The sequence below is a fragment of the Grampus griseus genome (assembly GCF_964374135.1).
Source record: "Grampus griseus genome assembly, chromosome: 1".
Taxonomy (NCBI): Eukaryota; Metazoa; Chordata; class Mammalia; order Artiodactyla; family Delphinidae; genus Grampus; species Grampus griseus.
In genome coordinates this window covers 18,157,533-18,164,784 of record NC_139017.1, presented here as the reverse complement: position 1 = coordinate 18,164,784, position 7,252 = coordinate 18,157,533, and the positions used below count along the sequence as shown (strand labels likewise).

At 40.4% G+C, this 7,252-nt stretch overlaps 1 pseudogene across 1 annotated transcript; it reads right to left on the bottom strand.

The window, feature by feature from the left end:
• Positions 1-2,068: 2,068 nt before the first annotated feature.
• LOC309837520 (serpin B4-like) lies at positions 2,069-3,090 on the bottom strand (annotated as a pseudogene). The gene has a single exon. The product of its transcript is annotated as a serpin B4-like (transcript).
• Between the last annotated feature and the right edge of the window lie 4,162 nt (positions 3,091-7,252).

The window sequence follows — 7,252 nt, the reverse complement described above, 5'->3', positions numbered from 1 at the left end:
TATGAGTCAACAATTTAATGTGGCTGTAAAAAGCTAGTATGGTGTATGTTAATAGCACTGTAATGGGCAAACTAAGAGAGGCAATGCTTCTGCCTTTGCTTTGCCCTGATCACACCACACCCAGAATGTTTTGTTCAGTTCTGACTATCCCATTTTATTTTATTTATTGTTTTAATAAATTTATTTATTTTATTTATTTATTTTTGGCTGCATTGTGTCTTCGTTGCTGCACGTGGGCTTTCTCTAGTTGCGGCGAGCAGGGGCTACTCTTCATTGCGGTGTGCGGGCTTCTAATTGCTGTGGCTTCTCTTGTTGTGGTTGTGGAGCACGGGCTCTAGAGAGCAGGCTCAGTAGCTGTGGTGCATGGGCTTAGTTGCTCGGCGGCATGTGGGATCTTCCCAGACCAGAGCTCGAACCTGTGTCCCCTGCATTGGCAGGTGGGTTCTTAACCACTGCGGCACCAGGGAAGCCCTGAGTATCCCACTTTAAAAGGCATACTGAGTAGCAGGAGTATGTTTGGAGGAGGACAGCCGGAATAGTTTAAAACTATCACTTGAAGGAGACATCTGTCCTGGAGAGCAAAGGAATGGGAGACATCATGACAGCCTTCAATATATGAGAGATTGTCATGTGGAGGATTCTAAGCCTGTAAGCCTCAGAGGAGAGTGGATAGAGGTACAAAAAAGCAGATTTAGGTGCATCTAATAGTAGTAGGTGTTTAGAAACAGAGGGAGCTGTCTTGGGCAGTATTAAGTTCCTCATCACTGAAGGTGTTCAAAACCAGATTATCTGGTTATTCATTTGTTGAATAAATGATACCAGGATCCTCTTCATCCCTAGTGCATTATATGGTAGAAGACCATATAATGGTCAGCATGACCAATCAGTATGAAAAGAAACTTGAAAAGAGATCCAAGGAGTTCTCAGCAAATAAACAGAAGTATCTAACAAAAGATGATTTAAGACTACCCTGATTTCAAGTAGAACATTTTGTCTAATTTACTGACTGAGATATAACATCAATAGAGAATATGAGGCTGAACAGGTTACGGGACCAACTTTACAAGGCTTTTTGTGTTTGTATATATGTTTAAAAGACAATCTGTAAAGATGATGTTTGAAAGATGATAGATAAGAAAATCCAAGATTAGCAAAAAAAAAAAAAAAAAGCTAAAGACATCAGAAGAAGGTGAAGGTATATTCAGATCTCAGATTTGAAAAAGAAGTTGGTCATGAAAACCTGGGTGAAAATTATTTCAGGCAAAGGGAATGTGCGAACAGATAAAAGGTGTGAAACGAGGGTACAGTCTGCAGGAAGCTTATAATACAAAAGACAAAATAGGCAATTACAGTGTAAAATGATGTCTGAAACAGTGATAAATATAAGATGTTAACAATGCAATGATAATAAAAGGTATAAGTTGTGCTAGTATTTTCTCTTTTTTGTTTTGATTTGAGTCAGTCATTGTTTCACTGATAATTTACTTTATAAAATAAAAAATAGGCATTTAAGGGCCCCAGATATAACCTAAATGAAAAGAAATGTAGGTGTCCAAGTTAACAAGTTTGGAGAGCAGGTATAATTTGGTTTGGTTCATTTAAAACAGGTCACATACAGAACAATATTTAAAATTTAGACGATAACAGTATTGAAATATCCCCTTACCTTATCTTAAAGTTGAACAATTTGTCCAAAGGGAATTTTTTTTTTTTTTTTTTTTTTGCGGTACACGGGCCTCTCACTGTTGTGGCCTCTCCCGCTGCGGAGCACAGGCTCCAGACGCGCAGGCTCAGCGGCCATGGCTCAGGAGCCCAGCCGCTCCGCGGCACGTGGGATCTTCCCGGACCGGGGCACGAACCCGTGTGCCCTGCATTGGCAGGCGGACTCTCAACCACTGCACCACCAGCGAAGCCCCAAAGGGAATTTTAATGGGACAAAAAGAGGGTTTCTCTTGTGTGTGGAGAGAGATTGCCTGACATTCTATTTCAACTATTAAATTGTTAGTGATGACTATGATATTGGAAAGGAAAATGAATCAAAGAGAACCTATTATTTCTAGCAATCAATTTACTGGAACAACTCTGTGATCTTTTCCCAAAAGCAGTGACAGGCTAATAGCATCTGAGGGAAAGAAGCTCTGCCAAAGAAGATGATGCCGTTGGTTTTACTGTGCTTGATAAAGAGAAAGGGTAATCACAATAGAAATGTTCATAAATTGGTAATGATGCTAGAACAGTTTCCACACCAGTGGCAGCTGCAGCCTCCATGCTCTGCTCAGTCACCTCCACATAGAACTTGTGCAGGATTTTAGACACCATGGTGCCTGAGAAGCCGGTGTCCTACTGACTGAAGGTGACCACCATCTCCATGGCTCCCAGCATGGCCTTGAGGTCCTAGCTCTCTTCCATTTTGAACTGAGGTAAGTACAAATCCACATCACTCTTGTTCATGTTCTGTGAGCTTGCTCAGGCTCTTCATTTCTCAGTGGTGAGTTTACCCTCAAGCTCCTGCAGACCATTTACTTTATTTGACAGCAGCAGAGTCATGCTTGGATCAGCAAAATCATGCTTGCTTTGTATGGTATTTCCGGGATCTTGGCTTGCACATCCTTCAGGAAGGTGAAGTGAAGGGTCTTCCTTTGTTTCATCATCTGCATGGATTTGCTCACATTCTTGTTCAGCCAAGAGCCTCCTTCTTCAGTATTTTCTTTATCAAGGTCCTGGTCCCACTGCCCTTTGTAATAGACTGTGTCCACCAGAGCCAGGATGGCAGAGCTGCTGAGAGAGCCCTTGGGAAATGGATCCTTGATTTTTTTTCATTCGTTTGGCTTTCCACCCAGGAATTAATCTTTTTACTTTCTTCTACAGCATTTACAAAACCAGCATATTCCACACTGACTAGGTAAAATTTCCTAACATTATTCAAGTACTCCTAAAGAAATCTATACATCATTTCTCCTTAGAGTCTGGTGGTGATGTTCACTTCAATATATATCAGTGGTTTCTTTAATTCAGAAGCTTTCGAAATTGGGGATGCACATTTCCTGACTTTTCAGCATGATCTATTGTAGCTCTTAATTTTGTGTTCATTAAAGTAAAGGACCTTAATTTTGAATGCAGTGTTTTCTCAGGCTTCTACACAGAGCAGGCCTAAGGCCGATAAGATACTGATGGGAAAAGAAAATATTGTCCTCTCTTGACTTTATGAACTTATGAAACAGATGAAATGCAAATTGGGTGTTTGCTTCACTGAGTCATGTGCTAGTATTTTCAAACTAAAGACCTATTATGCTTTTAATTTTTTGATCTATATTTTCTTCACCTCAAGCTTTTCTTTTCCACGAATTATTGAACTGCAGAATTTTTGCCTATAAATATTGTAAAATAAAATATACCTTTTAAACTTAAAAACAATACATATTCACTAAGTGAATATTCACTGTCTTCACAGTACACATAAACTTTTTCATAGCGCTTTCCTCAGCAGTTATGAAGAAAAATAAGTTATCCACAAACACCATTTTCTTTTTTAGTGTCTGCTAAATATGGCACATATCATGACAACATTTATAATTACAGTTCACTGCACTACCTTCTATAAGAAAGAGGCACAGCCAAGAGTAGAGAACTGTTATCAATGACACTATGATAAACATGATTTACTGTATACAGTAAGACGCTGAAGAATGTTTAAACTTTGTAGTAGCCAGTCTCCAAAGATTGCCCATCTATTAGTTTTCCAGAGCGGCTGTCACAAATGACCACAAACTTGGTGGCTTAAAGCAACAGAAATTTATTCACTCACAGTTCTGGAGGTCAGAAGTCAGAAATCAAGGTGTTGGCAGGGTTGGTTCCTTTAAAGGCTCAGAGGGAGACCATTCCATACCTCTCTCCTCCTTTCTGGTAGTTTGCAGTCATCCTTGGCATTCCTTAGCTTGTGGCTGCATCACTCCAATGTCCGCCTCTGTCTTCACATCTCTTTTCCCCACTGTGTGTCAAATCTCTTTCCCCTGTCTAGGATGATGTCATTGCAAGATTCTTAACTTTATTTCTTATGCAAAGACTCTATTTTCAAATAGTTAACATTTAGGGGTACTGGGGGCTAGGACTTGGACATATCTTTTCCAGGGGACACAATTCACCCCACTACAGTCCCCAGTGAAACACACCTCCTGGTATTCATGCCTTTGTATAGTACCCTATTTTGTATCCAGGTGGGTCCTGTGACTCATTGGTCACCAATCTAGTGCCGCAGAAGTGATGCTGTGTGACTCCCAAAGATAGATCAGGAGAAGTCTTGCAAGTCTTCATCTTGGTCTTTTGGAACCTCCACTCTTGGGGCAGCCAGCCACAACTTATAATGTCTTACTACCCTGCTTGTTGTATCACAGGGAAAGTACCTGAGAAAATGTGGAGGGTAAGCACGGTCCATCTGAGCCTAAGCTTCCAGACTTCCTATCCTAAGCACCAGGTGAGTAAAGTTTTTTGCAATTTCAACCACCCTAACCTCCAGTTAAATAGCACCAAAAAACCCCACTCGATGTTACTTGGGGCTTCTATTGGTTACTTAGCCAAGGACGGTCCAAATTCCTAACCCACAAAAATATGAGATCTAATAAAATGGTGGTGTTGCTTTAAGCCACTAAATTTTGTGGTGATTTGTTAATAGCAAGAGATAAACAGAAAAAGTTACTTTGAATTTCTATTTTTCTATTGAAAATAAATAAATCACATATTAAAATAAGGGGACCAATAATAGTTACATAAATTTAATTGTAAGGAACCCATTTATAATTAAAGCATCAAGAATCCTGTTAGATAAGGAACTAAATTATTCCTCTTCCAGTTCTTACAAATCCATATGTGCACTTGACATTTAACTCATGTCTTTAGTTTTTAAGTCTTCACGTGTGTTATTAGGTGGGTTATTGAGTAAGCATAGTATATTATAGATTGCTTTACATGCATTTATCCACTCATTCATTCAACTCAACACTTATTGAGACCCTTCTATAAGTCAAGCACAGTGAATAATGTTGGAGACCCAAAGATGAATAATACATAGCTCTTGGCATTGGAGGGCTCAGGTTCAGTGACAATAGTGGGTTGGTTTATATCAGAGATTTGCATCTGAAAGATTCTCCAAAGCAGGATCTACAAATCTTTCTTTAAGAAATAAGTCAACTTTCCCTCCAGTGATGAAACATCAGATCTTTGAATACTTGTATCCTTCTTATTAGACTGGGCTCAGTGTACATGCCTTCTCAAAGAGGCCTTCTTTGACAACTGTATCTGAAGTTCCCCTTCTCTGATTTCATCCCTTTTAATCCTATCATATCCTTTTGTTGCTTTATTAAACTTATTATTTTATGAAATTAGCTGGTTTATTTTTTGCCTCATCCCACTATAATGTAAGCTCCACGAATTTAGAGACCTTATTTTTGTTCACTACATATTCCTAGCACAAAGAACACTGCCTGGCACATAGTTAAAATGTTAACTTAAAAAATGTTGTTGAAAGAACAATGTATCAAAATTACTGTAGTATGTGTTGAAACCTTTTATGGTGCCCTCTCTATAAGAAACCTTGAGAATGTCTCTGTATTTAATTTAATTCTGGTCTCTGTATTAGCACAGTTGTGCTTTCCTCAACATATAGTAAATATTTTTCCTCTTGGCTTTTATTCCAATTTTTTAGCTCATCCCAAGAAGGTGAATAGAGTTTCATGCCATCTATTTAGTGTTCTAGCTTCTCTCTTGATGTCACCTTCCTTTTACATTCTTATTGTCTGCTTTCCACAATTAAAATGATTTGTTTTATCACGTTTCTAAGTGAGGAATTGAAGGATTTACTCCTCAGAACAAGATAAGGCAATATAAGTAAATAAGTATGATTTAAACTTGGTAAGATCCCAGGTGACTGCTTTCCATTTTGCAAGTCTCTCATAGACCTGTTTTCCTGATATCCCTCAAACTAGCTGGTCAAAGAGCAGGCCCAGGGCTTCCCTGGTGGCGCAGTGGTTGAGAGTCTGCCTGCCGATGCAGGGGACACGGGTTCGTGTCCCGGTCCGGGAAGATCCCACATGCCGCGGAGCAGCTGGGCCCATGAGCCATGGCCACTGAGACTGCGCGTCTAGAGCCTGCACGTCCGGAGCCTGTGCTCCGCAACGGGAGAGGCCACAGCAGTGAGAGGCTCGCGTACCGCAAAAAAAAAAAAAAAAGAGGAGGCCCACATTTCTGCAATTGCCCTAAAATGGGATGAATCATAAACGATTCTAGTTTGGTAATGAGTCACTAATAGGCAAAAATGTAAAGTTTTGTTCTTAAGCCCTTTCTAGGCACTTGTGGTCAGTGCTTTCCAAAAGGACAGCTCTTAGGTTCCTGGCCCAAAACTCTTGCCTCATTCCCTTTGCTCAGCAAAACTCAAACAATAAAAAGAAACATTCAATATCTAATTTATTCTTTGTTCTAAGGTAAGAATTAACACATAGTTGCAAGAATACCTAAATTTTGTAAGATAAAAGATGCAAATTTATTTATTTTAAAAAATTTATTTATTTTTATTTTTGGCTGTGTTGGGTCTTCATTGCTGAGCACGGGCTTTCTTTAGCTACAGCGAGCAGGGTCTACTCTTCATTGTGGTGCATGGGTTTCTCATTGTGGTTGCTTGTCTTGTTACAGAGCTTGGGCTCTAGGCGCGCGGGCTTCAGTAGTTGTGGCACACGGGCTCAGTAGTTGTGGCTCACACGCTCTAGAGTGCAGGCTCAGTAGTTTTGGTGCACAGGCTTAGTTGCTCCACGGCACGTGGGATCTTCCCGGACCAGGGCTTGAACCCGTGTCCCCTGCATTGGCAGGCGGGTTCTTAACTACTGCGCCGCCAGCGAAGTCCTGCAAATTTATTTTCATTGTTTCATAATTCTTAATTATATTTTTCAAAGTCAATGTTTAAAAAATTAATTAATTAATTAATTAATTTTTGGCTGTGTTAGGTCTTCGTTGCTCCACCCAGGCTTTCTCTAGTTGCAGTGAGCGGGGGCTACTCTTTGTTGCGGTGTGCAGGCTTCTCATTGTCGTGGCTTCTCTTGTTGCAGAGCATGGGCTCTAGGCGTGCAGGCTTTAGTAGTTGTGGCACGTGGGCTGAGTAGTTGTGGCTTGCAGGCTCTAGAACTCAGGCTCAGTAGTTGTGGCGCATGGGCTTAGTTGCTCTGCAGCACGTGGGATATTCCTGGGCCAGAGCTCTAACCCGTGTCCC